Below are 22,663 nucleotides of genomic sequence, written 5' to 3'. Positions count from 1 at the left end.
CCAGGACAGGGTTGCAATTGCTCCCCTGTCTTTGAGAAGCTGTCAGCACTCCCAGAAGCAATATTGAAGTTACTTGCTGATCTTAAGTGTATGGCCCATGCAAGATTATACAAAGAAAAGGGGCAGTCAAAGAAGAAGCACAAACGGCTCCAAAAAACAAGACAGGGTCTGAATGTCCCTATAAGAAGGAAACGGCAAGGGAAGCTGAGGTGTCACAGCAAGGTAACTCCCACTGTAGAAGCAACAAAGACATGCTTTTTAGTAAGGTGTATGATGGAACCAACCCTGGGGAGATGCCAGCACAATCAACAAGCACCCAAGAGCCAGTCACATCAAACGATGAATGAGGAGTCAAAATGCAAGAGAGCTAAAAAAGGAAGGGCACCAACAAACTTCTTCAACAGTCAAATAGCTTGACGGCCTATCCAATTTTCAACTTAAGGAACAGAACACCCCTTTCTGCTCATGATCAAATCCATGATGAACAAAAAGAAATTCAGAATTGGGGAGGCCCCAGAGATTAGAGAGATAAAGGGCATAGAGCATGAAGTTAGTGATGTAACTCAAACACCTGGCAGCACAGGAACATCCCAGGCAGTAGTCCAACCGGATACTCCTGACCAATGTTCCCTCTAATTTTTTTCCACTGTGTGCGGCAGTGTGCGGTCTCTGTGCGCCGCAGCCAAGGATACGTGCGCCAAGAAATTGACTATTCAAGCGCGCGCAGCGCATAACTAGCCAAGATCTTTGGCATTAGCCTCTCCATGCCACTAAAGCAAAAAAGGGATATCATTGCTCCATGCAATAGGGCATCAAGGCAGTTTTGTGTCCTGGTTGCACACCCCAAGGACATGACCTGTTAAGTGCCACCTACACCCCAGTTAGAGAAAACAGAGGAACATTGCCCGCGGTCTTTAAACGCTGTTTTCATTGATTTCAATCCAGATTCAAATATTAGCATTTTCTGCAATAGGAGAGCACCACTATCGCTCTAAAAGGCTTATTTGATCTGAGAATGTGATAATGCATATAAACAACTATGAAGTATGACAATGATGGAAAAGTTGATAACAGAACATTTCCTACTATTGTGAAGCATTTCCTAGCTCATTAACCATTAATTTTCAACATACATATCACTTGCTCGCTTGTATGCTAAAGTACGCCAAATGATGTTTAAAACACTCCCCGCGGCACTTAAACGCTGTTTTCATTCACTTCAATCCAGATTCAAATATGAGTCCTGACCCAGCCACGGTGAACAACCTGGCTTCTCATCCCACTTGTTTCTGAACTAAATTCAAAAGCGGGCTGGTCACAATCCAAACATTGCTAAGGAGCCTCACCCCACTTCCAACATTGTACACAGTAATAATGAAGAGACTGTAAGCATGTGCCTCCAGACTGAGACTGAACTGGTGGACAGGAGGCCGAAGTAAAAATCCTTCCAACTTTGACCAACAGGAGAGAGGCCCTTAGGGGAAAATACAGTGCAATTCTGGATAAAATTATACTCAAAGTCTACAGCTCAGTCTTCCAATCATCATCTTACACTTCCCCACCCAGATTAGGCTGCAGTTTGGTATTGCCAAACAATCACTGGCTTTTGAATGCAACTTATGCAGTGTGCTGTCACAAACTAAAATTGACAATACAAGGCTCCTTGGGTTATCATCTCTGGTCTGAACTAGAAGGATGGCCAGGCTCTCCGGTACAAATCTACCTGGATCAGGCCCTGTGCGCTCTTGGTCTAACTACCATTTGGGACTCGTCCCTAAGTCACCTGAAGTTCACAAATCTGGTCAAATCTAGCACACAGCTGCTTTCCTTGCTTGAGAATAAAGACAATTTGTCCAGATGTAGACATGGTTGGATGATACTCTGCAGTTGCACCAGATTAAACCCACAGGACTACTTTTGTGATCTCTACAGCAACAAGACCAAGGAACAGTTCCTGAAATACAGGCTAAGGATATTACCCATTTTAAGCCACTACCCCAGTTGAAAAGAAGGAAAGATCAAGAGACCCGTCAGCTAGATAACCAGGGGCTGGAGGACATCATTCCCGTCCTTTGCTTGTGCTGTGGATGATTGGTGGGTGGATTTACACAGGAAGTGGAAGGGTCGGGGAATAAGGTCCTTTAAGGAGGAAGAAATGGACTGTTTTGAACCAATGGACAATAGGCTGAAATGTGCTATGGTGACATTTCTGCAGAGATTTGGAGAAAAAAGCTTTAGCAAGGGTTTTAGTGGGATTTGGAGAGCTGGAAACATTTTAAACATCCCAATATCCTTAAAGAACCTACCTGGCCTTGCCAAGTTGTGGCCCCAGTGAGATTATAGCCCATGAAATGTTAATAATTTCACTTAGCTCTTGTATCAAGAAGGACAAAGGGTCAGCCTGGTTGGGGGGCTGATAGATAAAGAACTTCACCCAATAACTATAGCCCCCGATGCCTTGTTTAACGCTGCTCAGAATTTGCTTTTTAATTTTACAATGGGTGCTTACTTTGAACTTTTACAAAGAACTGTGCACTTTAATTGAGAATAAACACCTTAATTTTAATAATGTTTATTCTGTGCAAAGGGATAGCTTGATAGGGGTATTAATGGATGAAACTCTAATTCCACTTGCTATTGTTCCCTGATGTCTCACTTAAGACTGTGAGGAACCTTTAATGAGTGCTTGCTTTCTAACTTTATAAAGTACTTTGCACTTTAGTCGTGCACTTGAATTAAATTTTCAGTAATGATCATGGCATTTTGGGGGTCATTCCAACCCTGGCGGTCGGTGTTAAAGCGGCGGCCAACCCGCCAACAGGCAGGCGGTAAAAAAAATGGAATTCTGACCCTGGCGGGAACCGCCAACACAGCCCGCCACTTTAACACTCCGACCGCCACGGCGGGACAAACAAACAGCGCGGCGGTCACCGCCAACAGACAGGCGGCAGACAATGTACCGCCCACACTATCACGACCCACCAATCCGCCACCTTTTCCGGGGCGGGAGCCCCGCCGATAAAAACACGGCAGAAACAGACCACGAACGGGAAAACGCTCACCTCTATACACTCCACGAGGAATCTGGACAGCATGGAACCCGAATTAAACAGCCTACCAGCTATTGTCTACCTGCTCTTCTACCAGGAGCACGAACGCCGGTGCAGACGACAACGGTGAGTAGTGCACCTATGACACAGGGGAGGGGGGAGGAGAAAAGGTTACGGGCACACACATACGCGACACACCCAACCTCCCCCCCCCCAAATCCCTACACACCAATGCAGAGCAACAAGTCAGAGTGACACTCCCCAAACCCCCCCGGAATAATGCAAAGACAAAATAAAAAGATCATTAAAATTGAAGTATATTATAGCATATTTTAAGTTAAGTGAAATATGAAATCTATAAAATAAATATATTACAACATGAACAATATATACATAGTCCAAAAGTCCGGCACATATTGGCAACATTCCATTGTACGTGGGCCAATGTGCATAAACACATGGGCAAAGCCCACACACGAGACCCGATTCCATTGGAGAGAACACTGCTGGGGCATCAGATAATAAAACGACAGGCACCTCAGGGGGAAGGGAAGGGGGGGCACCTCAGCCACATGAGTCCACGACGCCAGATCCAGGATGGGCCTCCATGCCCACTGTACCATCCTGGGGAGTGCAAAGCCACAGTCTCTCAAGTCTCTACAGTGGGTGGATTGCCCACCGTACCATCCTGGGGAGTGCAAAGCCACAGTCTCTCAAGTCTCTACAGTGGGTGGATTGCCCACTGTACCATCCTGGGGAGTGCAAAGCCACAGTCCATCAGGTGGATTACAGACTCCACTGGTTATGGAGGAGGCATGTTGGGCAGAGTGCTTCGTGAAGCCCTGCCTGACACAGATCCGGCCCTGCCAATGGGCCAGCGGTGCATGAGATGAAGGGCCCAGCGGAGCAGTGCTTGACAGGAAGGGCCCAGCGGAGCGGTGCTTGAGATGAAGGGCCCAGCGGAGCGGTGCTTGACAGGAGGGCCCAGCGGAGCGGTGCTTGACAGGAAGGGCCTAGCGGAGCGGTGCTTGACAGTAAGGGCCCAGCAGAGCGGTGCTTGACAGGAAGGGCCCTGTTCAGCGGTGCCTGTCACGGCAGGGCCCTGTTCAGCGGTGCTTCTCACGGCGGGGCCCTGTTCAGCGGTGCTTCTCACAGCGGGGCCCTGTTCAGCGGTGCTTGTCTTGTGTTCCTAGGGAACCAGATCTGGCCAAGAAATCCCGCTCAGTCGCCATCCGACCTTTCGCTTGCGGGGCCCTCCTGTGCTGGAGTCCTCGGGCCCGTGGGTGTCCTCCGTCACACCCCAAATGGGGCTGGTGGGGCCCTCCTGGGCAGCTCGCCTGCTGCCGGACTTGTCCGCCCTGCTGCCCTTGCCCTCCTTCGCCGAATCTCTGGGGCCCTTGCCTCCCTTTGGGGATGTGCCAGGTGACGGCGCAAGGGTGGTGTCCTTGGGGGCAGCCGTCTCAGGCCTGTCGCGCCGGCCCTTCCCTTTCTTGGTTCTTTTCCCAGGGGGTGGGCTGGCTGTCCCCTTGCTGCTGGCCGATGTTCCTGCCCTAGGAGCTGGTGGACTCCAATAGCCCTGAACGATGGTCCTAGTAGGTGCAGGGCTTGTGGTGGCTGAGGTGCTGTTTGGACTCTTACGAGATGGAGGGGGTGGGTCAGGTGATGCAAAGAGGTTAATTTTGGTGAGGAACAACTTTTTAGGAGCAATGGGAAGGGTAGGTGCAGTGGGTATGGGAGTGGAGGAAGAGGATGTGGTTGTAGGAGAGTCAAGTCTGGTGTCTTTGGGTGCAGGTGCTTGTGACGGAGGCTGTCGTGAGGTGGATGGCTGTTGGGTGGGTGGCTGCCTGCGTTTGTGTGGTTTGGAAGAGGGGGTGACAGACACACTGGGAGAGGACACAGGGGACGTGTAAATGGCAGTGGGGGTGGTGACTGCACGTGTGCGGACTGTTCTGGTGGGTGTGGTGGTGATGGACGTACTGGCCGATGGTGGTGTGCATGCAGGTGTGAGTGGAGACGTCACAGGGAGGGAGGAGGGAGACGAGTAGGAGGGGGACACAGAGGAGGCAGTGGCTGTTGGCATATCTGCATGTGGATGTTGCTTGTGTGAATGCTTGTGTGATCTGTGGTGCTTATGTCTGGATGAGCTGCCCTTGGGTGTTGATGTGTGTGCAGGCTGGTCTGTAGGTGTGTCTGGGATAGGCAGAGGAACAGGGGATTGGGACTGGGTGGAGTGAGTTGTAGGAGGGAGGCTGGAGACAGGGACAATGGCTGCCGTCAGTGCTGAGGCCAGAGCGTTGAACGATCGCTGATGGGCAGCCTGACCCGAATGAATGCCCTCCAGGTATGCATTGCTCCGATGCACCTCCCTTTCTACCCCCTGGATGGCATTCAAAAGGGTAGACTGCCCAACAATGAGCGTCCTGAGGAGGTCAATGATCTCCGCACTGAGGGCAGCAGGGGTAACTGGGGCAGGGCCTGAGGTGCCTGGGGCGAAGGAGATGCCCGGCTCCCTGGCCGAGCAGGCACGGGGCGAAGGCTGAGGGGCTGCTGGGAGGGCAGAGCTGGTGCGCTGGGTTCCCTTCCGAGGACGTGTCGGTGTCTCTGACGTCTCCACGGGTCCCCGTTGTGGAGCTCCCCTCGCCCTCCGTCTCACTGGTGTACTCGGAGTCGGTTGCTTGGCCCTCCGGGGCCATGTGAGATGCAGCTCCCTCGTGCGCCGATGCCACTTCTCCTCCGCCTGATGATGCTAAGGCACACATGAACAGGAAAACCAAACAGAAGGGGGGGGAGAAGAAAGAAAGACATGTTGAGTGCATGCATTTGCGACACCGTTGGCGGAGAGGACAGACACAGAAGACCCCTGCACTACGCAGCACACTCGGGTACACTACTCAATTATTGTGACTTGGCCTACAAGTCTATGGACGACAAATGCACACATAGGTGAGCCCGGGCCATGGATAGCTGTACTTAGCACCCTACAGAGGTGGGGGGCGGGGGCACAGGGCCATGCCTTACAGAGGGGCCTAGCCTACAGAAACCGCCCTGGCCTAGAGATAGCCACAGCCCTCCTCCCCCACCCAGACACCTCCACTGTGCGCTAATATAGCAGAATGTGCTGATACTCACCCCCTTGTGTCTGCTGTGATGTCCTCACGCGCCCATCCAAATCGGGGTAGGCCACCGCCAGGATCCGGGACATCAGGGGGGTCAATTGCCGTGTGGCACCCCTCCTAGGTTGGGAGGCCATCCCCAGCAGAGCCTCGGCGGTCTTTCCGCTCCCGCGGCGGATGTCCTCCCACCTCTTGCGGCAGTGGGTGCCCCGTCTGTTGTGGACCCCCAGGGCCCGGATGTCCTTGGCGATGGCACGCCAAATGTCAATCTTCTGATGGGCGCTGACCTGTGTGACATGTACAGGGTGGGAAAAGAAATATCATCACTTTTCTGCATGGTCGATAAGAGTGGCCCTCCCTCCCCAACCATGCCATGTGGCACATGCTCTCATCTGTTGTGCGTTGCATTCCTCATTCGCTCCCCTCCCCACCATCTTACATCCACCCCACTCAACACAGGCATAGCCCATACAACGTACTCCCTGTGTACTTACCTGTAGGTCTGGAGGACCGTAGAGTAGCGCATACTGGGGGAGGACCCCATCAACAAGTTTCTCCAATTCCTCAGATGTGAAGGCCGGGGCCCTTTCGCCAGTCGCATGAGCCATTGTCTCTTCCAGACCAAGGTCACAGCAGCACTTGCAGTATAGGTCCTCTCCTGTGGATGATAAGGTCTCGAGTGATTAATCAGATAGAAAATGGCGGTCACGCCCGCGGCGGTGCGTACCGCGGCGGTGCATACCCAGACCGCCGGCGCACATCGTCATTGGCTCCTGAGACCCATAGGTTTCAATGTTAACCAATATGGCTTTGCGCCACGGTCTTCGACCGCCTACCGCCACGGTGTGCCACGCCAGCGCATTGACCTCACATCCCATTGTCACACTTCACAGGTCAGGCAGCCGCCATTTCAAGGGCCCACATGGCTTAATATCTACTGCGTCACACAGGCCTAGGCCTTGCATTGCCACTCATACAAGCCATTCAATGCATAGCGAATCGTGTACTGTGCAAGCTGTGGTTACGTACCTGTGGGTTGCTTGACTCTGTGCTCCATGTTGTTCTTCCTAGGCACCGCCTGCTGGGACTTGCGAGGAGATGGAGGAATCCTCCCGTGTACAGACCGCTGGTGGACCTGTCGACAATGGAAGAAAGACATGTCATACTAACATACAGACTTGACCGAGCCACTATACAGGAACTGTGTGCCCAGCTGGAGCCAAACCTGATGTCCCCCATTCGCCAACCCACAGGGATTCCCCATCTGGTGCAGGTTCTGTCAGTACTCCATTTTTTGGCAAGTGGATCATTCCAAACAACAGTGGCCATATCATCAGGGATGTCTCAGCCTATGTTTTCTAAGGTTTTGTCCAGAGTGTTGTCTGCCCTGATGAAATACATGCGGAGCTACATAGTTTTCCCTGAGGTGGGCGATTTGGCTACAGTGAAGGGTGATTTCTATGCCCTTTGACATATCCCCAACATCATTGGTGCCATTGATGGGACTCATGAGGCTTTGGTTCCCCCCAGTGGAAGTGAGCAGGTGTACAGGAACAGAAAAAGTTATCATTCGATGAATGTCCAGGTGGTCTGTTTGGCTGACCAGTACATCTCCCATGTAAATGCCAAGTTCCCTGGGTCAGTGCATGACGCGTACATCATGCGAAATAGCAGCATCCCTTATGTGATGGAACAGCTACAGAGACACCGTCTGTGGCTAATAGGTGACTCTGGTTACCCCAACCTGTCGTGGCTACTTACCCCAGTGAGGAATCCCAGGACAAGGGCAGAGGAAAGCTACAATGAGGCCCATGGGCGTACTAGGAGGATTATAGAAAGAACCTTCGCCCTCCTGAAGGCCAGGTTTAGGTGCCTGCATATGACAGGTGGATCCCTAATGTACTCACCAAAGAAGGTGTGCCATATCATCGTGGCCTGCTGTATGCTTCACAACCTTGCTTTGCGACGCCAGGTGCCTTTCCTGCAGGAGGATGGTCCAGATGGTGGTGTTGTAGCAGCTGTGGAGCCTGTGGAGAGTGAAGAGGAGGAAGACGAAGGGGACGACACAGACAACAGGGACACAGTGATACAACAGTATTTTCAGTAGCACACAGGTACGAATCAACCCCGCCATTTTACATTTACTTACAGTCTCCTGCCTCTCTACTGTCTGTGTTTCCCCCCAGTTCCTGTTAACTGAGTTGTGACTTTCCCTTCCGTTTTCAGAGCTGTGGGCCCCACTGCGTGACCTCTGCTTTGTTTGCCCATGGACTACAGCTGTGTGACAGTGGTATGTTGTCATCACATTGTAACTGAACATTTTGGCACCGTTATGTCTAATACATTTGTTCAAAATACAGGCAGACTCTAGATTTTTTAAGTGCAATAAGTGATTTTATTAAAGTGCTAAATTTAGGAACATGATTGTAAAATGGTGATGGGTGATGGTGGAGTAATGTCCATGGCAGAGTCCAGATTTTCAGTCTCACAGGTGCATTGTCCATATGCCTGTGGAAGGATGGAGCAGGGGCAGTTTAAGTTTGGACAGGGTGACAATGTGGGACAGTGGGATGACATCAGGGGGTATCGTTTGCTGGCGGAGGTCTTGGCATCCTACTCTGTCTTCTTGTGAGATCTCAGGTTCCGCTTGCGGGGTGGTTCTTCTTCTGCAGGAGGTGGGGTTCTGGTAGCCTGTCATTGTGTGGGGGCCTCCTGTGCACTAGCGCCGGCTGAGGTGGTAGGCTGTTCCTGGTCCATGCTAGTGACAGGGGCCCTTTGTGGTGCCACATGGTCCCGCAATGTGGTGACTATCTGGTTAAGGGCCACTACGATGGTCCCCATTGCGGAACTAATGTTTCTCAGTTCCTCTCTGAACCCCATGTACTGTTCCTCCTGCAGTACCTGGATCTCCTGGAACCTGTACAAATTAAAAATTGCACACACGATTCCAAAAAGAGGGTTTCTTTTAGACCAAGAGGTTCTGCATACCAAGGAAGATTTTTTTTTTTTTTAAAGCACGAGCCCTCACTCACCTAACGGTGACATGCTTCATCATAGGGCTATGCTCCTCGTCAGGCTGGCGCTACAATGCCTGACGGGCCCCACGTGGGGGCTCTTTGCCGGAGATCTTTTAGAGGAAAATGCACAACCGATCAAAAAAATTCGAGGATTGGTATAGTAATGGTTAAAAATGCCTAGAGGTAAGATATGATCATATATTTAATTCAATCCTAGTACCTCTGACAAGATTAAAAACAATAAATAGGGATATAGTAAATTAATGTCTACACTCCCCATAAAAAGAAGAATTTCCAATTACAGCTACTAACTCTCACATTGGGGAGTAGTAAGAACGAAACAAGTAAACACATGATCCCCTGTGTTACTCTACATCACAGGTCAACATGTTTCTCGCTAATTTATAGTCAATAAATGATCTTATGCGATTCGTCAGGACCTTAAAGACGTACCTAATCCTTTAAACACTTGGACATCCCATATTAGGGAGAACAAAGCCTATAAGAGTAAAAGAAACACGTGTCAAGAGAAATCATTGTTGTCAGACGTAACATGTGCTCGATGTCTTGAGACAATACCCCATACACTCGTGAGGAATCCCAAAAGTGCCATGTGCTTAACATCCAACAGTGAAATGATACAGAATTACTACGCATGTATATCACAATGCTTACCCTCAAAAATTAAATGTAGGGCCTCATCGGGGAGAGCATCTACTTGAAGCAATCCACTGTGGTCTAGGTATACATATGAAAATAAATATAAACAGACCTTAAGTCACGTATTAGTATAATTCGTAGTCAAGGTGTTTATCAAAGAAATATGTATAAATCATGACAAGCAGAGTAAATCAAACCCTTTATCCTATCCTTGAAGCAGACCTTTTATCATATCATAGCCACATGAAGCTATGTAACTAAGATCAGGAGAGTACTAAAGAAATTTAATAGTGAAATAAGAAGTTCACAGGTATTGCACTATGCCTATACATGTGCGTAACAGGGAAACATAATCAATATCCCATCTAGTCTTTTGTGGCCATTTCCTGTAATGGCAGAATATTTATCAATTATGGTCGGAATAAAATAAACTCGACAGAGGTACTTGAAGTATACTAGGTAAGGAATTGTATAGGTAGTTAATTCCCTAAACCATTGTGTATTGTGTGAGTAGAGAATGCTATACCAAGGGTTAATTATCACCCTTGGTTAAGGGACAAGAACTACCATAAACGTGGAAACGAGTGGGCGCGTCAATTAGAGCGTCTGGAACTCGTTTACAGAAAGGTCGTAGAGCCCGTCTTGCCCCAGCTCCGGCCTGCGATTGAATGCAGCCGGAGCTGGGATAAAAGGTTCGAAGCAAGGAAATGTACAACATCTTGTCTCCGCTCCGGTCCGCAGTTAAAAAGCGGTCGGAACTGAGATATGCCGCGCTGAATAGCGCGGTTCTGGTCGTATTTATCGCTTGCCTCAAGACTAAGGCAATTAAAAAGCAGCCAGAGCTGAGATATGCCGTGCTGAATAGCGCGGTTCTGGATGTGTTATCACTTGCCTCAAGACTAAGGGACCATGAGGCACAGAAAACGCCCCCCAAGAAGCACTTACTTTTTGGTGAATCCGACCTTGCCGGACGACCTACTTTCATCAAAGCTCCCCGGAACTAGGGAGAGTGTATTCAGTAAAGGCCTTAAAAAGGGGGAGGAGGTAACTAACAGAGAAGGAGGACTCAAGTGGAAAATGTAGAGAGGCGGACAGTATCGTGTCGGCCATTTCTAAACAGGGAGTCAGATCGACAGGTGTTGTAAGGTAGGGCTGTGATAAATGACTCAAAGGGGCTTCCAAAATACAAATAAGGACCTAGTTCAGGTGTCTTAAATAAAAGGATGGAAAATGCGACCTGTCTTATAAATAGGACCCCAAAATATTGAGAAAATGGGAAAATGTATAAGACAATCCATGTATATAGTAATCAGTGGATGAAGCTGGTCCACTGAATGTCATCATTGAGTCCAATGATATGGGTCTGAAGCCTGAACACCCACCGCAGTTCCTTCTCAAAGAGTCTTGTCGTGCAATCTCTGTTGTCTTTAATGGTCTCTAGAACAATCCATTTAATGTCATCAGGAGTGTGTTGTTTATCAATATAATGATTGGTCAGTTTCGTAGAAGACCTCTTACATCTGATAGTGCTGCTGTGTTCATTAATACGGATTTTCACCATTCTGGTTGTCATACCTATATATCTAAGGTCACAAGGACATGTGATCATATAAATACAATCTTTTGTGCAGCAATTGGTGTGAGATCTCAATTGCCAGGTATTCGACTCACCTAGATTCACCACTTGTATGCTGCTGGTCATAGGGCAGACATTACAACCACCACAAGGGTGGTGTCCCTTAACTGTCAACCATTGGCTTGGGCCCGTGTTGTCCAGGTGGCGATACGTCATGGGTCTTGTGTGGACTACCAAATCTTTGATGTTATGGGTTCTTTTAAATGCAAATAGAGGATATTCTAAAGTTTCGCCTGCACTTGTGAGGATTGGCCAGAATTTGCGGACAACATTCTTAATCCGGTTGCTCAAAGGAGTGAATGCAGTCACGCAGGTAAGTCTAGATTGTTGTGTGCGGGTATTGTCGATCAGCAACGATTCCCTGGGGATGTTACTGGCTCTTTTCTTCGCTTGTCTAATATTCCTAGACGGATAGTTGCGCTCAAAAAGTTTATGACACAATATATTGGCTTGGGTATGAAAGTCACTAGTATCAGAGCAGTTACGTCGTATCCTGAGAAACTGACCAACGGGTAAATTATCTTGCAAAGCCTTAGGGTGATGGCTATTGTAAAGTAAAAGGCTATTTCTATCTGTGGGTTTATGGAACACAGAAGAATGTAGATGCCCACCCTTAAGTGTGATTCGTAAATCAAGGAAGGATATCTCACTGTCAGAGATGGTAGAGGTAAAACGCAAATGAGTATCTAAAGTATTAACCCATTGTGCAAAGGCTTTAGCTTGATCTGTATTGCCCTTCCAAATCACTCCTGGAACCTGGCCAGTACCGTAGCCATCGTCTCCTGGGAGTGGTGGTATGCTCCCATGATGGAGGAGAGGGCCTCGTGGAGAGTGGGTTCCCTGGGCCTTTCCCCCCCCCTGTCGCACAGCAGCCCTCCCAGTTCCCCTGTTTCCCTGGGCCTCTGTCCCCTGGACCGTGTGCCCACTACCACTGCCCCCAGGTCCCTGTTGTTGTTGGGGTGTTGGGTCAACCTTGGTGCCCTGTAGTGGTGGACACACTGCTGATTGACGTGTCCTGGAGGCAGAGGCATGGGCCCGCTGGGTGGGAGCTGTGCTGGTGTTCCCAGAGGGGGTTAGGTCTGCTGTAGCCTGTGGCTCTCTGTGGGGAACCAACTGTCCCGAGGTCCCCGATGGGCCGGGCTGGTCATCTGGGTCCAGGGAGACAGAGCTGCTGTCATCACTGGGGGCCTCTTCTGGGGGTGGGATGGACATCTCTGGACCCTCCGTGGTGGTGTGGTGGCGTTCGGGTCCTGCAGGGGTATAAGAGTATGGTTATTGCTTCTGTGTGTGGCATTTCGTGTAATGGGTGGGTGGCCGTGTCCCCCAGTGCTGGCATTCCCTTGTGGGGGCTTTTGTGACAGTGGCTTGTGGGGGTGATGGGTGTGTGCAGTGGGCATGCTTTGGTGATGGGTGTCCATGCTTTGGGGAGGCATGCAGGGCTAGGTTTTGGGATGGGTGGGTTGTGATGGTGAGCCATTAGCAAGGAGTTGGTGTTATGGGGGTGGGGGTGAGGGTGGGGGTATGATTTGGCATGCAGGTGGGGTGGGGGGAATAAAGTAGTGAAGATTTGACTTACCAGAGTCCATTCCTCTGCCTACTCCGGCGAGGCCCTCAGGATGCAGGATGTGCAAGACTTCCTCCTCCCATGCTGTGAATTCTTGGGGAGTAGGTGGGGGTCCGCCGCCAGTCTTCTGCACCGCAATGTTGTGCCTTGATACCATGGAACGCACCTTCCCCCGTAGGTCGTTCCACCGCTTCCTGATGTCGTCCCGATTTCGTGGATGCTGTCCCACAGCGTTGACCCTGTCCACTATTCTTTGCCATAGCTCCATCTCCCTGGCAATGGTGGTGTGCTGCACCTGTGTCCCGACGAGCTGGGGCTCTACCCTGATGATTTCCTCCACCATGACCCTGAGTTCTGCGTCAGAGAACCTTGGGTGTCTTTGGGGTGCCATGGGGTGGTGTGGATGAGGTGAGGGGTGGTGTATGTGTCTTAGAGTGTGGTGAGTGCGGTGGTGTGTGGTGTTTTGTGCGTGGATATTGTGTAGGTGATGTTGTGATTTGCCTCTGTGTGATGGTGTACTCTATTCTGTGCTATCTCTCTCTGTCCTTCACTCGCAATTGTGGTCGTAGGGGTTTGTGGGTGATGTGGGTGTGTGTTTTATATTTAATTGGGTGTGTGGGAGTGGTGTGTGTATGTGTCTCAGGTGTGTGTATTTTGAATTATCCAATGTGGATGTGTTTTGTAAAGGTGTGTGTATTTTGACCGCGGCGGTGTGTACCGCCAATGGAATACCGCGGTTGAAAGACCGCTGCGGGGATTTGTGGGTCGGAATGGTATGGGCGTATTTCTGTTGGCGTGACGGTGGAGGTTTGGTCATCGCCAGTTTCCCGCTGACCTTTGGTGTGGCGGACTTTTGTTGATGTCGGGTTTTTGGCGGTTTGCCAGTTGCGGGTCAGAATGACCGTGGCGGTTTACCGCGACCGCGGCGGTGTTATGGCGGGCTTCTGACCGGCGGTAAGCGCCTTTTACCGCCGAGGTCAGAATGACCCCCTTTATCTGTTGTACTTGCACTTAATTTTTAAGTTGGCGCCAGGGGAGGGCTTTCTGGTAAAGGTTAGGACATACATATTCAGGGGATCAATGATCGTGAGATGCAGGTCATGAAGTGAGCCCCTTTCCATAATCTGCCAACAAAGGGCTGGGTAGGAGGGTTTTATGCTGATTTAAGTATTGTCTTGAAAGATCTGATATGAGATACACTCTGCTACATCTTCTATGCTGGTGGATTGCTGAGTATGTTCTATGTGTTTTATAATGCAATTTATTACATTGCATTGGTTTTAATACTCAAGCAAAAAAAAATATATATTATTATTATTATTATTATTATAACTATTATTGTTGTTATTAATAATAATAATAATAATAATAATAATAATAATAATAATAATAATAATAACCATATATTGTACACATTAAAATGTATACAACTAAAATAAGATTTCACCTATCTGATTACATGTTGAGGTAGTTTAAAGTGCATATGCCTTTCAAATTTGGTGGTTGTAGATGTTGACACCAGGAAAATATTTAAAGATGCGTCTAATTCATCTCGGAAGATGATTGTAAACTGTAGTTGTCACAAGAGGCAAAACCACCTTCCTGTGGTGTCCTGTCCATTATATGAGCATAGCACAGGACAGGAAAGAGTAAATTTGTAAAGGTGTTAATGGTGTGTGCCAAAAAAATTAAACATGTATTTTTAACTGTGGTAAGGCAAACATTGCACTGACAGATGGCCTTTATCTTTTCAACAGATAGTGTTAATTGGTTGCAAAAAAAGGAGGGGTTTAGCTTTTGAACTTATAAGCAAAGAGATTGTTTTGTCCACCCAAAGAGTTTATAAGTGTGTTGAAGCCAGGCTGTTTCTATGGGTACAGGGCAGGTCAGAGGGGTTGACCCTCTCCATTCCTGACTCAACTAAATGTAGTAAGATAATTGGACAATTATTAATGGAACTCTCTATCTAAAGATGGGTATGTGTTTTCCTATAAAACAATTTCTGGATCTGATCTCAAAAGACATAAAAATTGTAAAGTAAAGGAATACTCAAATTGCCTTCATTCCTACTTATCTGAAACTACAAAAGCCTCTTTAGCTTGCTCATCTGTTGGGAGCTTACTAGTTTACACAACCAATGTTATTGACATTGATTCAGAAACTATGCAAATTTCTCTCTCCGGAGGAGCTAAAGGTGTAATTGGAATCATTGAGGAACAGGAATGTGCTGAACACTTGGCATATATTAAAAAAGGTGGCAATGTCCATTTACGTGAGCCTTTGTCACATGAAGGGAAAATACATTTGAGTGCTATCTTTTTTTCTCTGTGTTCAACAAATTACCAATCTCCTGTTTATTAGTTACTAGTTCTAATGAAGTGCATTATTTTCAGTTGTGACATTGTCTTGTAGTTTAGTTATGACTTTCAGAGTCCGAGTTGTATCCGAATTTATTGCTTTGGTTGTATCATAATGTAGGCTAGGCAATCTATCAAAATCCTCAATAATCTTCGTACAAGATTCAATGATTTTTCTGTTTCCTACTGTCCCCATTAGTGACCACATACCTACAGCATCAGAACCAGTAAAAGTAGGGAAAATGGAAAGGAATAAGAGAGAAAATAGAGACACAGAACTCATCACTCCTGAGGTCAAGAAAGGCTGCAGGTTGCAGTGGATTCTTGTAAGACAAAGAAGTGCCTTAAGTCATTTGTCATAGGAAAATCAAACATGATGGTAATTGTGAAATGAAATATCATAGTCATATCTCTCATTAACCAACTCTCTGTGCTTTCGCAGTATAAAGTGAGGTAGGTTTTTTGCTAGATATATAGGAACATGCACCGCTCCCTATATTAGAAACAGTACCATATGTTGCTCCATTGCATGTTCCAGAAGAAGAATATTTTTTTTCAATTTACCTGATGTAAATGGAAAAATAAGAAATTACTTAACATAAGCCCTTAGGCAGATTATCTCAAAGTACTGCTTACTGACACACAAACCCAGTATGAGGACAAAACAGAATTTCCAGCTGCACATTCCTCTCGTCTGACTGTTTGGAAGAAAACAAAGCTCCATCCACCCATGGTGCTCCCTTTTAGCAGATAAAATTTACAGACTGCTGTTTGGGCTGTTCCTCTTGATTTTCCTCAAGGGAATCCCAATCAGTTGAAGAAAAGTAGTACAAGTTTCTTTACATGTTTCTCATTTTCTTTGGCTGATTGGCCTTCCTGTCATTAAAAGCTAGTGGATGTGTCAATTCAGCTGTGTGTGAAATAACAGCTGATAGAGGCTGAAGAATAGCTACAACGAACTAGACCTGTCTTTCTACTCTCAGACATCTCATCCCTTGCATGCTTTATATGTTCCTTGCATGCAGAGGGGCATGGATAGCTGGTCAGCAATAGAATACCCTTTTTAATGTTGGTCTTCCACAGTAAATAGATCCAGAAAATGAAACTTTCTGACTTGCTGACTAGATTTGCTCCCAGTTGTAATATTAAAGGAATTCTTTACACCCCTTACTCAACTTGAATCATTTTGACTTCACATATTATGTAGTACAGGAAAAAAATAATTTCATTACTATGTGTAACAAAAAATGATTGAGAAACTAATGTACTGTGATTTTTACATGATCTGTCTCTTAATTAAGCAGGGGCTTACAAAACTATCAGCTCATGAGATGGTAGGGTTGAGCATTTGCTGTTTGATCAGTTGGGCAGTGTATGGCCCATATAATGAACTCAGGAGATCTTCAAAAGAGTTTACATTGACAAGATCTGTAGCTCAATTCTAAGTTGAGGGTAATTAGCAAGGTAAGGCGAGAGTTGGCAGGAAAAACGTGGATGCGTTAGAATTAGTAACTGTCAGACTCCATGTCTTAAGCCTATCATTTTTATGTCACATAATGTAAGCATGAGAATCTGCAAAAACAGTAAATGTATGTGTCTCCCTTACATTAAATTAGCAAAACTTCCACAGGTGGACAATCCATACCATTACTGTTAATAGGGTCCTCAGCTATGACCAAACTAGGGTGTTATTGATTGCACCAAATGCAATGTTGATTGCATATCAGTGGAAATCTCCTTTGAATTATACTGAAAGTTTTTCCTAGGTAAGGATAAAAAGTCAGGGTTTCCATTTTATCTAGGCCTAGTCAACATAAATTGACCAGCACAGTAATACGAACTTTTGAATAATTAGTCAATGCGAGAGGACATTATTTCCAACATACAGTGTTGTTATAGTAAGCACACACCCTTGTGACTTGTTAGTCACATTTCAGAGCTGACTTATTACTAACTATACTATATGTCACTACAGTCCTTTTAAACTGCAGCATAGTCAGAGTACAGTGGTGCTCCCTGAAGCCATTTTTTGTCATATATGCGGGTGGTATGAATATACATCGAAGCCTGCATATGACATTTAACTTCTGTGCATTTATGCAGTTTCAGTGCCAACTTATAATAGCCTTGCTGGAGAGTTAAATACATCAATTCATTCATTTTTTCTTTATTCAATCATCACATGACCAAAAATGTTACAATAAAAAAAATGGAAATTTTCATAATACTTTGAAACTTATGCTGGCATAATCAGTGATACATATCAAAGAAGCCATGAAGCACATATTGAATAAAAATATTTTATAGTACATTTGTTGCCCTTAAGTGTATGGCATGCTGGATAAAAACTACAGTAAAACAGCACAGCTTTGTTGTTGGCAAATATTATAAACACTTCATAGCTGCCCAACATTGTATAAAATTGGCCTGTTTTAAAAAGGGTATAATATGCAGCTTCCTCAATGTAGAATATAACTTTCAAAATACCATAAAATGCAATGTGCTTTGTGCTGAGCAGCTATCACCCGGGCAGGCCGGCACATTAGTGACATAGGTGCCCAACACAGGGTAGGCTACAAGAAAGTGTACAATTTTCATCCTAAGTCTTGTAAGCTAAAATCTTTAATGCACATTACTGACCCAGATTAGATAAGATCTGAGTTTGTCACAAAAGCAAAAAACGAATCTAACAATCGCTGCAACCCAGTTGCCGGCCTGGCCAATAGGACTGTATCATCAGCATAAATAAGTGCTAGATCACTGTGATTTCCTACCCATAGGCAGTCAGCATTAATATCTAATAAATGTTTCTCAAGACCATTAAGATAAGGTGAAAAAAGAAAAGTTGCTAAACTGGAGCCCTGGCATTCACCTCTAGTGAGCTTAAAGGCTTCTGTTGTCTCCCCTCCCAGGCCAGACCCCACACTTGCAGTTACTTCTAGGTGTAACTCTCTCGGAATGTTGAAAATACTCCTCTCTACCCCAAGTTCAATCATAATGGTCCAGGGCTTCTTTGACATGTTGACTGAGTAAACGGCAATCTCAAATCCATAAAGGCCAGATATAGCTTTCCTTCCTTGGACACTGTTATTTATTCATTACAAGGTATAAGTTGAGGCACTGTTCAATTGTACCAAGGCCCATCAAGAACTCAAATAGCAGCCCCGGAGAAACATTGTTCCCGGTAGCCCAAGTCTGCAAACACCCTAACAGGATCCCCCCCCCCAATTTGGCCATGGACTTTTTGCAAAATTGGGCAATAGCATTGTTGATTCCCCTTGGAGCCTTATTTAAAGATGGGAAAAAGGATCATGTGTCCCAGTTTTAGGAGGGTCCGTAGTTAGGCCTACAACACATTGGTCAAGAGACGAGCCTACAAGGACATAATTGTCTTAAAAAGATGTACATACACCCCATTCAGATCTGGAGCCTACCCTGTCGGGCATCTATTAGTGTCATCTATGACATGGTTCAATTCAATCTTTAATCCAGAGGAGGGCATAAAGGGGTATTATAGATACTCTAGGAGGATTTACCTTAATCTTAGTAGGTGAAGAACCCTCAGTGGAGACTGGGCATCAATATAACTGTGTGAAATGTCTGACCTTGTCTTCTGATAGAGTCCCTGAATCAAGCACAGTCTCGTGAGTATTCTCAAAATAATTACAATTCATCACCTGCCAGAAGGGTTTGGTCTCCTTGAATTCACTAGTCATTATTAGGGTGTGATAGGCTTTCTCTCTTACTTTTTTTTCCCAGGACATTAACACCATTTTGTATGCCTTCCTGCAGCTGTTCACTTGTCCTAGATCTCTAGAGACAGCTTTAAGCACTAGCATCAGCAGGTTATGAGCCTTAGTAAAGTTAAAATCATCTCATGTGTTTCCTTTTGTGAGTGGCATTTGTAACAGAAAGGATTTCAAGTTCATTTTCACAGATTCTATCATAACTATTAGTTATTGTGGTCCCCAGAATTATTTTTATCTAGATATAACAAGAAATTTGAATAGGTTTTGTCCACCAGGACATAGAGAAATAAGTTTGTATCAACTTTGAACCAGATCATAACCACCCCTTTATTTCTCGTGTGGACTAACAGTGGGGGAATCATCATGGATTCATGAACCACCTGGCTCTTTGTAAAGGAAGTGCTGCTGATTGAAATGCTATCAAATTGTGATCACTAAAAGGTGAATCTAGTACTACATATTCTTTAATCCAGCTCCTGAGATTTTGAGATAATAGAATAAAATCGATTAAACTGGACCTTCCCTACCAACAAAGGTAGGGCGGATGACTGGGTCTGTAGTCAGAGAATCAAAGGAGAACACCAGATTGTATTTTATGAGTAGAAAATTCAGTTACTCTCCATACGGTGAGAGGTGAACATGTGTAACGGAAGCCACTCAAACACTCACCATACCACAGGACTCTGCAGAAGATAGGTTGCAATATTTTGCACTAAAATCAGCCATCCATATAATTAGATACCCACCCTTGACAATATTCAGTCTCTGCTCAGCATCCTCATGTAACAATTTGACCATAAGAGAATTAGGGCCAGATTTACAAAGCCATTTAGCATTTCTTAATCATCCAAATTGCTATTTTGGGCAGTTAGGAAATGATAAATGGGATTTTCAGATGTAAAAAGCCCTTTAGGGAATCGCAAATTGTGATTTCTACCTAGTAGAAATCGCAAATTGAGATACTCTAAATAGCAAATCGCAAAAAGGGACTACCTATTTGCAATTACTTATCAGATGTACAAAGCATTTCCTAAATGCGAATTGGACATTTAGGACATGTGCTCTTTTAAAAAAGCACCAAAGATGTTTTTTTAAGTGCAACACATGCCCCTAGGACATATGTGTGCACCATTATGTTTGGGTTTGGCTTTTGCCCATAGCCATCCTTGGTTTTGCATTTCCAAAATAGCAATTGCCTAATAGGAAAACACTATTTGGGAAATGCAAAATCGACCCACTGTCATAAATGGCATGGGATTTCTTAATTTTTATTTTCTAATAGCGATTCCTACTTTGTAAGAATTGCTTTTAGTAAATCAGAATTTTGACACATTTCATTTTGGATTTTCTAAGCAGCGATTTCTATGGAGTCGCTTTGTAGGAAATGCAAAATTGCATCTCCATACATCTGTATCAAAGACATTGATACAGAAATTAATCAGTAGATTTAAGTGGCACTTTTTGGCAAAAGTTGGTAATGGAGAGAATCAAGGCTTGTCCATATAACTCATCCCAGAAAAGTAAGAGAAACTAATGTAATTACACCTCCCTTGCCCTCCCCATGCCCTGCAGTATAGCAGGTGTAAAATATGTAGCAAATCCTTCAATAAAACACTTTCTTTAAGCCAGGTTTCTTGCAAACAGAGTACTTCACCATGTTTAAATAAAATGTAGCCAATTAGAGTCTGTCAGCGTGGCTGCCAATCCTGCCACATTCCATGAAGCTAGTCTTGGAGATTTGTCTATTTGGCTCTGAGAGCAATTCCTACGAGCATACGACCCTTCTAAACTCACAGTAAGGTGTGCTAAGTTCAGTGTAGCAACTCCAAAACTGTTGGTCTTGAATCCTGCAATTAAGTGGTCAAGAGGACTGATAAATATTACTTTATTTTGAAGTCAGTCCAGCTGATCTAATTATGACAAAGTCAAAAACCTGTTAGTAATAGCAACAGGATGGGGCACATGAGAAAACGTTGAGAATGGATAGCTTTCTGGTCTGTAGAAAAAGCCAAGGGAAGAGCTTTAGTGGTGGTTTAGGTACAGACAGAATAACAAAACCTTCCCAACATGTCCTGCACAACAAATCTGCTCTTGAAGTTTACCACGATACAATCACTGCTATCCTGTTTGGGGTGATTACCTACCCATGAAACTCTATGCACAAGATTGATTTAGTTGAGAAGTTGCCCTGGGATACCCACTGTGCCATTTAAACCAGTAAACCACTTTCTTTTCTAACTGGTCGTGACTCTCAGATACAATTGGCCTCAGAGAGGTAACACCTTTAAGAACTAGCACATAAGGTGTGGATTCGGGTAAAAACTGCAAAACTGGGAGATCCATAGAATGAGTCATTTGAGGATTCCCCTCCTCCCAACATGCGTGTGCAGTGGCATCCCCTGGTACCATTTCAGGCTCCCCCATTGGCCCCTGATTTTCCAAAGGTGCACAAAAAAAAACCTTTGGCGCAGAGTACTGGCTGGGCTCCTAGAGGGTTTTGGATTGAAGTTGGAATGTCCCTGTGCCCTCCAGTCAATCACCAGTCCATTGAGGTTGTCGAACAGGCATCATTTGTCTAAGGCCTAACGGGTTGTGCAAGTGTGCCAAGACCCCTGAAAAGATCCTCTGGTGAGTCCAATCTGCAAAGAATAGTATTGATAAAGTCAGAAACTTTGCTTTCCAAAGAAGCACGTTTTTTGCTCAGCTCAAGTTCTGGGCACAGGTTTATCACTGTGGACACAATTGTACCCCCCACTACTGTTTGAGTATCCTGGGCTGTGCTGAGGGTAGTTATTTTTAACTAGGGGCAGTAAACAAGAAGAATCTGATATTGTTAGGCTGGTTAACACAGTCTCTAAAAAATAACTTCACCAGAGGGATCTGCTACACATGGATGTTTGTCCTTGTTCCAAGCATCCGTGGGGAGGACTGTTTGTTTGAGACACTGCCATGAGAGGTATGGCCTCTTTCCTGGGGCCATTTCTATTTGTTGATTCCATGACAGAGATCAATCGTTCTTTGACAGAGCCAATTTCCTGTTCTAGGGGCCCCATGGCATTGGTGAGATAGGAAACTATAGAGCCTGCAGGAAATTACCATCTTTTTGGCATGGTTACTCCCACTTTTTGCCTGCTGTCAGTGTGTTTTGACTGTGTTCACTGGTATCCTGCTAGCCATGACCCTAGTGACTGTGCTCCCCCACCCCCAATTTGGTTGTTTAGGATTTTGGACACCCCACAATTGGCATACTGGTGCCCCCATATAAGCCCCTAGTATATTGTACTTAGTTACCCAGGGCATTGGGGATTCATGGGTTCCCCATGGGCTGCAGCATATATTGTACCATCCATGGGAGCTTATGCAAAATGTGTTTGCAGGCCTGCCATTGCAGCGTGCATGAAAAGGCATATGCACCCTTTCACCACAGGTCACTGCACCAGGTCACCGTAAATCACCCCTATGGCAGGCCCTCCTAGCTCAGAGGGCACGGTGCAAGTACCTGTGTGTGAGGGCACCC

Source organism: Pleurodeles waltl, chromosome 2_2 (assembly GCF_031143425.1).
Source record: "Pleurodeles waltl isolate 20211129_DDA chromosome 2_2, aPleWal1.hap1.20221129, whole genome shotgun sequence".
Taxonomy (NCBI): domain Eukaryota; kingdom Metazoa; phylum Chordata; class Amphibia; order Caudata; family Salamandridae; genus Pleurodeles; species Pleurodeles waltl.
This window is presented reverse-complemented; position numbering follows the sequence as displayed.